The 10,230-nt window shown below is 41.2% G+C and overlaps 1 long non-coding RNA gene across 1 annotated transcript; it reads left to right on the top strand.

The window, feature by feature from the left end:
- Positions 1-6,726: 6,726 nt before the first annotated feature.
- Positions 6,727-9,662, top strand: LOC139539005 (uncharacterized). Its single transcript, XR_011667845.1, has 2 exons — positions 6,727-6,896; positions 8,786-9,662. It is a non-coding gene; the product is annotated as an uncharacterized lncRNA (long non-coding RNA).
- The last annotated feature ends 568 nt before the right edge of the window (positions 9,663-10,230 follow it).

Here is a 10,230-nt window from a genome sequence, read left to right as displayed (position 1 = left end):
GTCCAACTCAGCTCCAGGGCCGGAGCCCTCCTCTGCGCCGGTGCCCAGTCCAGGCGTGGCGTTCAGCCCGGCACCATGGTCGGATCCGGGGTCTGGGCAGGGGCTACGACCTGCACTGGAGCCGCCACCGACACTAGTCACCCCTCCTACCCCCCATTTGGTTTCAGGTTTTGCGGCCAGGGTCCGCACCTTTGGGGGGGGGGGGGGGGGGTACTGTCACGCCCTGACCATAGAGAGCCCTTGGTTCTCTATGGTGTAGTAGGTCAGGGCGTGAGTAGAGGGTGTTCTAGCTCAATATTTCTATGTTGGTGTTTTGTATGGTTCCCAATTAGAGGCAGCTGGTAATCGTTGCCTCTAATTGGGGATCATATTTAGGTAGCCATTTTTCCCACCTGTGTTTGTGGGATATTGTTTTGTGTTTGTGCATGTGCACCACTACTTTCACGTTTCGTTATTGGTTTATTGTTTTTGTTTAAAGTTTCACCGTAATAAAGATGTGGAACTTCAATCACGCTGTGCCTTGGTCCGTCTCTCCTCACGATCGTGACAGACAGCCTACCCAGGCCAATCCTGGGCCAATTGTGCGCAGTCCTATGGGACTCTCAATCACGACCGGATGTGATTCAGCCTGGATTCAAAACAGGGACTGTAGTGACGCCTCTTTCAATGAGATGCAGCGCCTTAGACCGCTGCGCCACTCAGGAGCTAATTAACGTATGGGAGCCCACTAACGTGATCAACGTCTGGGAATTCCGTATTTTTATCACTCAACTTTTAACCTAAATCTAATGACATAGTGACATCTTTTGTTGATTTCACGTTGAATTCACGTTAGTTGACAACGTCAACTAAATGTTGAAATGTCTGTGCTCAGTGCGATTTCTCTTTCTTGGACCATATTATTCCACCTCCAAAATATACTGTACAGTGTCTGTTCTCCCTAAAGATATATTAAGGTAGAAGTGTTTCAAAATCAGATGGTAAACTCTGCCATAAATTGATATGCATAGCTTTATTTTACTTGCATCTCTTCCATTTTATCATTTTGAATGTTCCTTTGTTGGAATGGAGCCATTCTTAAAATCACATCATCACACTGGTATTTTCACTGGTTACCTTTTGAAAATGAAGGTATGGAAAGGTAATTTATTATAGTGGTGGCTTTCAAATATGGCTCTCTGCACTTGACTCCAGGTTTTAATCAATGAGACACAAAGCAATATTTCATGAACTCTAACACATTGTGTTAGATTAAAGCTGCGTTGCGGGCTTGGTTAAAGGCGAGGCACCACAGGTTGAAATGACATTTTTGCATCAACTTATCAATTCTAAGATTTGGGGGTATTTCGGTCCTTTAATATTAGAATTTTCAAAAAGATACACATTTTAAAAACTTGATGTAAATGTATATTTTCTTTAGTTTATCATACTACCGTCATCAACTTTTCATGAATTTTAACCACATTAAAATGACACTGTAAATCCATAATTTCAAAGCTCACTACATGTAATCAATCACACATGATTTAAAAATCCATTTAATATATGTGTATTATATATAGTAAGTTACTGTGAAGGGATTGTGCTTGGATCAAAATAGGCATTTAGCAATTGGTAGGCAAAATTCAATGTACTTGTCTTTACCTGCCATTTCCCGAAAGTCAGACTCTTCCCACATACCATTTTCACAGCTTTAGAAGCATCTGCATTCAATAAATTGTGTGTGGTTATTATTGCATAAATTCTTCTGATTTGTATTGAGGGAATTATTGATAAGTTGTCAAATTTGGATTCTGGTTAAGATTTCATTTGGAAAGATGCACAAAAAATGTAGTTTACGTACAGTACCAGTCAAAACAACTCATTCCAGGGTTTTTCTTTATTTTTACTATTTTCTACATTGTAGAATAATAATGAAGACATCAAAACTATGAAAAACACATATGGAATAATGTAGTATCCTAAAGACTGTACGTCTTTAGTATTTTACAGATAGAAAGATGAAAAAAGTATAAACCCACAATCTGGTCTATACAAGTGTCACGAATACTACCGAAGGTGACTCCCCTTCCCGTTCGGGTGGCGCTCGGCGGTCGTCGTCGCCGGTCTACTAGCTGCCACCGATCCCTTTTTCCTTTTCGTTTATGTCTGTCTAATTGTTTTCACCTGTTTCTTGTTGGGGTTTTGGGAGGTGTACTATTTAGGTTCGTTTCGCCCGCTAATGTTTGTGCGGGCTTATTTTGTGTTGTAAGAAATTGTATTAGATATTGGTAACTTGTTTTAACAACTTCTCAACATTAGCTATAGTTGACACAATATGCCCACACCCCCTCTTTCTCTTGGACATATGCTGGACTCATTAGACATATACACGACACCCACAACTCCCCTCCCCCATGACAATCACACAGACACACACAACTCAGGGTTGGAGCTCAAGACAAAGAACTATCTCAGGAACCAATGGAACGTGGACACCAGGCCTGTTCAGGACTACCCAAGACCCAGATCGACCAATCGGAAGGCCAGACTCGCAGATCAACCTACTTTGCTTGTTGACTATATAAAACTGTACAACTGTTGAAACTAGCCTCTTTTCCGGACGGTTCAATAAGAATCAGACAGAAAGAGCCTTGCTGCAAGATTTTACTAAGATATCTTTACATGTGATTAAACGGCCTTATTATTAAAATTATCCACCTCGTCCTATGTCTCTACTTGTTCTCCTGTCTCCTGTAAACGTTTTATCAACAAACTTGGTAAGCAGAGGATGGTTAACAGCCTTACAATTCGGTCCATAGAGAGTTGATGAGACAGGAGGCGAGTGGGAGAAAGATTCAAGAAGGAGAGGTGACCCGCTCGAGGGAGACGTCGGCGATTCAACTCACCCAGGAAACTGATCAAAGAGCTCGAAAATATTAAGGTAAGCAGAGCCGGTTTAATCAAAATCTGCATATTGTATTATAGTCAATATCTAAATTCAATGATCAGTACTACTGTGGGGAGTGTGAATTGTTGCTAAATTTATGTGGAATTGTTTAGAATTTAAGGTATTGTGTACAGATATCTAGGTATTAATAGGTCAAAGACTTATTCACATAGTCTGGCACTACGCGGTATGCTGATCGGGTAGGTGTACAGTGAAGAATAAGCTTTATAACGATTCACACAGTCGGGCCATATTTGACAGTCGATCAGATAGGGGTTACCGTGAAGAATCCATAATTAAAAGATGGGATCCAAATAGCCGGGCAGTAGTTAGATTTGGCAAATCAGCTAAGTGTTACCGTGAAGACCCATAAAAAAAATATTTAAAAAATATATAACGATTCACACAGTCGGGCCATATTTGACAGTCGATCAGATAGGGGTACCGTGAAGAATCCATAATTAATATAATACGATTCAAATAGTCGTGCAGTAGCTATATTTAGCTAGGTGTTACGTGAGGAATCTAATGTGATATTGTATGTGTAAGTTGTGTTGTCGCAATGTGGGGGATTGAACGTTCCACGAGACCGAATGCTACTAATTAGCTATATGCTAAGTTCAGGCTGCAGTTCATAGTGACCGCCGAGTCAGAATCTGTGGGCCGCGGTGAAGCAGCCATTTACGGTTGATGAGTTGACCTGGTTTTTCTCTCTTGTACTGTTGATAAATCCTTAAGGGTTAGAATTAATTTGACAATTATTTTAGAAGCGCTAGAATATACTAGTATGTTGTCCCCAAAGGAAATGTCTAAATGTTTTGGCAAAGTATTTAATTAATCGGAAAAAAGTTCAAATTAATCGAAAAAAGTTAAAAGTAATAATATCTTTCGAATAAAAGATCTTATAATTGCCATTCCAATTATATCAGGAGCGCTTGAATTCATTAGTATATTTTTCCAAAAGGAAACTTCTGAAGTATTTTGCCAAAGTATTTAATTAATTGAATAAGCGAAAAGCAATAATATTTTTATTATAAGTACCTAAAACTGTCATTCCAATTATATCAGGAGCGCGTGAATATATTCGTATATTGTTTCAAAAAGATATAGCTGAAATATTGTTGGAAAACGAAAATAATTCATCGAATACACGGCAATAAAATTCTTTGTCCACGCGGGTCGGACACGAGACTGGGGGGGGGGATAAGAGAAAAAATACATCGCTGGTTTCGATCAGTGACGGGCTAAAGTATACAAAGATAATAATAGACCCAGACATAGCTTAACGACAAAATGACCACGACTATCGTCCCCAAACACAAATTCAACGAATATTTAGATCAGAGAATGAAAGACAGAGCAGGCGGGAGATTACACTACAAACCCGTTAAAAGAATTTGGGAAGAAGTGAGGCTGAGATGGACGCAAGCAGGTTTCCTTAGTGGAGTCGCCCCATCAAAAGGGCAACTCCTCATTATGGAGAAAGAATTGGAGGAAGCAGTGAAGCAAGGGATAGAATGTGAAGTTGAGAAGAATAAGAGTCACTTATTTAAAAAGGCAGGAACAAAGCAAAGGGAAAAAGGCAGAGGCTGAGATGAAAATAGGATTATGGGCGATTGAGGAAATTAGGAAAGCTCTCCCTTACAGGAAACCTGATACGATGGGGGTGGGCACTGGAGCACCAACTGACACCAAAGAGGGCAGGCCCAACAATAATGACGCCCCACCTACCACCACAGCAGCCCCATCGGCCCCAATCCATCTCAGGGGCACTGTGGGGTTAATGGCAATTCCCCAGGCTCAGTTCAACTCCCATGTGCATCACCACATCACCCAATACAATAAGGATAAGGGAGGGGCTGAACCACAAATCCAGTCCCTACAGGTACAACTTTTGAAACTACAATTGAAAGAGGCCCAGAAAGGAGAGAAACCCAAGAAACAGATGGTGGCTGAAGACCAACAAGAAATCTCACAAATTATTGAAAAAACTGTTTCCCGAATGATACAGCAACAACAACTACCCATCTTCACCCAGCAGGGACCAACTATACACCCACCCCAGGAGCAGCCATTCCAACTGCCGTATGCCTACCCGCTTCAGCCATACCCTTCGTCGGAACCACCACTACAACCCTACTACCCACTACCACAATCAAACTATTCACCCACATGGGGACAGCCCCAGAGGTACTCTGGATCTTATGGAAGCTGTCATAATTGTAAACAAGCTGGGCACATGGTGCGACAGTGTCCGCACCCAATAACCCCGGCCCAAAGCCAGTTTCTGGCCAAAAGGGGACGAGGATACGCCCCTAGACCAAGGGGGAGTCAGGCCAATGATGTATCAACCACGTGCGGCCCTTCAACCCGCATACAATCACCCCAATCCAGACCCGAATCAGCAATCACCTCCCCCTTTTCAGGGCATGGCTGACGAATATGCCCCATGGCCCTGAAGCTGCTCACCACTAACCTACACTCATCATTGTCCTGGACTACTGAAGCATCAAAGGCTTTTGCACTCTTGAAAACAGATCTCTAAGTGGCAGTAGCCCTAACAGCACCTGACTAAAAAAAACAAGTTCCATCTGGATGTTTCTGAAAAGGAAGGATTTACATCATCCATCCTTTTCCAGAACCTAGAGGGGGAGAGTAGAGTGTTGAGGTATCACTCCTCCAAACTGGACCACATTGAAGAAGGGCAAACCACATGCTCCAGGTATGTGGCTGCAGTGGCAAAAGCTATTGGAAAAACAGCCCACATGATAATGTGCCATCCATTGGAAATCCACACCCACCATGGGGTTGGAGCATATCTGATGAGCAAAGAATTCACGTTCAGCGCTGAAAGGAAGTGGCTGCAAACCGAACTCATGTGTATTGTTTAATGACAAACGCTCCATGTACCAATAGGGTCGGATGTGTAAATGTCAACTGATTAATGGATGTTGTTTAATGATGGGGTTAGTGTACAGGCCACAATCTCATAAGTCTCGTGGAACGCGCCAATCAAATGTATGTGCAGGTTTGAAGTTGATTTGGGTTAAAGTCCTGCCCCTGGCGTTGCTGGCCATGATAGCCTCTCCAGGTGCAGGCACCCATCTCTCTCCTCATGAGACAATGGCTGGAGGAGTCATGCTGGGTTCACCAAGGGAGGGAGGTCATATGCCCGCCCTTGATGTATAACAAATTGTAATGTCTGATAATTGACGGAACTTTCTGCAGCTCTCTCCACACAGATTCACAAGGTCCAAATGGGGAAGCTGACAGGAGATCCGCCATCACTGAAGGTAAAAAATTGGTGACTGGGTGGGGTTAAAGTCCACAAGAGAAAGTGGCTAGAACCCAGGTGGACTGGACAGTACGAAGTGAGGGAGGTTACTTCACACTCAGTCCAGGTCAAAGGTAAATCAGGCGCACCTTGGCACCACCTCACACATTGCACTCCAGCCCCAATCCCTTCTAGAACACTGACAGAAGTCAGAGCTGATTTAAACAGCTTAAATTCGATTCCAAATGAAGACATTCCTGACTCAGGTGATGCGGAATCAAACTCCGCCTCCCCTGATAAAGGAACCTCGCCCAGTTAGAGGGATATTTCTCCCTCCCTGGGCAAGGCTAGGGATATCTGGCCCCTTATTTGTGATATTCCTACTGATATTTGGGGTGTCCCTGGGCACTTTCACATGGTTAATAGAATAACTATAACCGGATCCCCATGGATGTATGTCACGGACACTCTAGTCTAACTAGGTAATAATAGATAAAAAAAAATAAAAAAATAGTTAGTTAAAATAAGAAACTAATATGGCTCAAATTGAGAAGGTTGAATAAGAGTGGGTGGAGAGCTGTGCAGAGAATGGACAGAAGATGGCAGTATTGCAGCACCCAATGGTCTCCCAGTCGACGGGGGGCCTGGTTGAATGCTGGTGACATAATTTTGTTTTTTGGAGTAAACATTAAGGTTAACTTCTTCAGGCTGCAAGCCCGACATCGGGATCAATATGACAACAGCCTGTCCAAGTGCAGAGCGCGAAATTCAAAATCTATTTTTGTAAAATATTTAACTTTCACACATTAACAAGTCCAATACAGCATTTGAAAGATAAACATCTTGTCAATCCAGCCAACATGTCCGATTTTTTAAATGTTTTACAGAGAAAACACCACATATATTTATGTTAGGTCACCACCAAATAAAAAAAGACAGAAAGACATTTTTCACAGCACAAGTAGGCTGCATTTAGCATGCACAAGCCAACCTAACTAACCTAGAACCAACCTAAATAACCTAGAAAAAACTACCTCAGATGACAGTCCTATAACATGTTACACAATAAATCTATGTTTTGTTCAAAAAAAATGCATATTTTAGCTATAAATCAGTTTTACATTACTGCTACCATCATAGTTACAGTAAGAAATCGCACGGGAGTAGCCAGAGAAAATACAGACACCAACGTCAACTACCTTATTACACTTCAGAAAACATTTCAGAGAAATATATGGTGGATAGCTAATGAAAGAGAAAGATCTTGTGAATACAGACAATATTTCAGATTCTTTAAATGTTTTACAGCGAAAACACCACATATATTCATGTTAGCTCACCACCAAATACAAAAAGAGAGACATATTTTTCACAGCACCGGTAGCATGCAGCTAGCATGCAGCTAGCATGCAAAGCCAACCTAACTAACCTAGAACTAACCTAAATAACCTAGAAAAAACTCCCTCAGATGACAGTCCTATAACATGTTACACAATAAATCTATGTTTTGTTCAAAAAAAATGCATATTTTAGCTATAAATCAGTTTTACATTACTGCTACCATCATAGCTACAGTAAGAAATCGCACGGCAGTAGCCAGAGAAAACAGACACCAACGTCTACTTCTAATTTCACATCAGAAAAGATTTCAGAAAAATATATGGTGGATAGCTAATGAAAGAGAAAGATCTTGTGAATACAGACAATATTTCCGATTTCTGAAGTGTTTTACAGCGAAAACACAATATATCGTTATATTAGCTTACTACAATAGCTAGCACACAGCAGCATTGATTCTAGTCAAACGCTAGCGATAGCACAGTTCGACAGATATATGAAAAAGCATCCCAAATTGGGTCCTTATCTTTGTTGATTTTCCATCAGAATGTTCTCCAAAGGGTCCTTTGTTCAGAACCGTGTTCATTTGGACCTAGAACGAACGATGTCCCTGTTGAATTAGCATGACACACTGGCCATGCCATGCTAACCTCTCCGTCTTGACAAAATTCTTGCGTCGCATCACGTCTAAAGTCCAGAATAAATTTCAATAATATAATTAAAGTATATTGAAAAAACATACTTTAGGATGATTTTGTGACATGTATCAAAGAAAATCGAAGCTGGAGGTCATATTCACCTATAACGAGTGTTTTCCAGGAGCGCGGTCCAGTTCCTACTTCGCGCCCAGAAAAAATTATAAAGTGCGCACTTATCACTCAAAGAGGTTCCTTTCAGTCCCTGACAGAGATAATCAAGTCCTTTTTTCTCTCACTTCCGCATGACAACCAGGGGAAGATGTGTGACGTGTTTGTACAGTCCCAAGTGCCAAGGCCTTTTATAGAGAGTATCTTGAAGAGAGACATAGCTTCTTGGAAAATTCACTTTTTCCAGAAAATGGGCTGTAAAAAGAGTTATGTTTCACTTAGAGAAATAATTAAACCTGTTTTAGAAACTAGAAGGTGTTTTATATCCAAAGGTAATAAATAATATGCATATTGTACGAGCAAGAATTGAGTACGAGGCCGTTTGAAATGGGCACCTTTTTTCTGGCTACTCAATAATTTCCCTTGCAGCCATAAGAGGTTAAGGGTTTCCGTGTTCCCAGAGATAAGATATCTTAAAAGAATACACTCATATTGGAATAGGAGTTTTACTTTCTGAGTTTTATTTAGGCAAGGGACTTTGAGAAGATAAAGGGTTCTTTTGGTATGTCTAGATATGGAACACGAATGTAGGTGTAACCTTTTGACCTATTTTCTGTTTTCGTTGCATTTTTCCGGTGACTTGATCACTCACGGGGAAAATGTAATGAGAATAATGTAGTTGTGTCATTGGGGATACTAGTTTTGAGGTAAATTGATTATAATAGAGTTTATAACTCTTGACCATAAGGTAAGCATTTGTATTGGCCATTAGAAGATAGAGATAGGTTAATTAAGGTTATGTTAGGACTTTAGAGATTGACACTATAAGACCTGTTGTTATTTTTAAATCCATGCAGATAAAGTCAAAACAGTGAGACACTTAGTTAATATTGTAAAGGAACACATAGTTGTTATTGACTATTATTAGAAAAAGGCAGACAGATGGGTCTACCCCGCACTGTTGAGACCTTGAAGGTTTGAGAGCAGAGTGGGGAGGGTGGACCAGGAAATGAGCAAGGTAGGCTGTGAAATAAGATAGGAGAGAAAGGGGTTAACATATATAAGCAGCACAGATACATTTCAAAGTAGATAAGTCACTTGACAGAGAATTGGAAAAGAATAGATATGAATGTACGCCCAAGGGAGAATTGGATATGCGGGGAATAAAAGGGACGTTCTTATAATATGATGTACTAAGTCATTATTGAGAGTAGGTAAGGTTGATACCTGGCCAGAGCCAGGTATCAAACGAAGGAGGGTACATTGTGGTCTAGGATAGGATGGGGCCTTTTGGAAAATAAACTAATGTAAAAATTCAAAATTATAGCTAACAAATAGGTATAGAAGTTAAATATATAATCAGATAAAACAAATGAGAAACTGGTGGTTAACCAAATCTGTATGTCCAGGATTTTATGCGTTGCAGGTGAATTAAAGGAGAAGATGATTCACTCGACCTGGGGGCATATCGCACTTGGAGGGTGAGACACACTGACACTGCCGAATGATCACAGAGTTAAGGAGAAGAACTGTTGCTAATAAAGCTCGGGGGTCAACTCCTTAATGAAAATTCCATGACCCCGACCTTTCCTCACTGTGTACGTTCATAGAAGTGAAAGTGTTGTTTGATCTCTGGCTGATGATGTGTTCTTTGGGAGAGGGTGGGGTTTTACAGGACTGCTTGTAGTCCTGAGCTGTCTGATTAGGATACGATGGGGATGTTACCATCGCAGTGTTGCCAGAACCACCACCAGTTCCAACGGACCAGGGTTCAGCCGGCCTCCTCCACCACTTCAAGACCAAGTCCCACGCCATCACCTAAGCTCTCCAATCTGGTACAGGTAATAAATATAAAAGACATCTAAGATAGTGAACAATTGGGG

The sequence above is a fragment of the Salvelinus alpinus genome, chromosome 14 (genome assembly GCF_045679555.1).
Source record: "Salvelinus alpinus chromosome 14, SLU_Salpinus.1, whole genome shotgun sequence".
NCBI classification, from domain to species: domain Eukaryota; kingdom Metazoa; phylum Chordata; class Actinopteri; order Salmoniformes; family Salmonidae; genus Salvelinus; species Salvelinus alpinus.
This window is presented reverse-complemented; position numbering and strand designations above follow the sequence as displayed.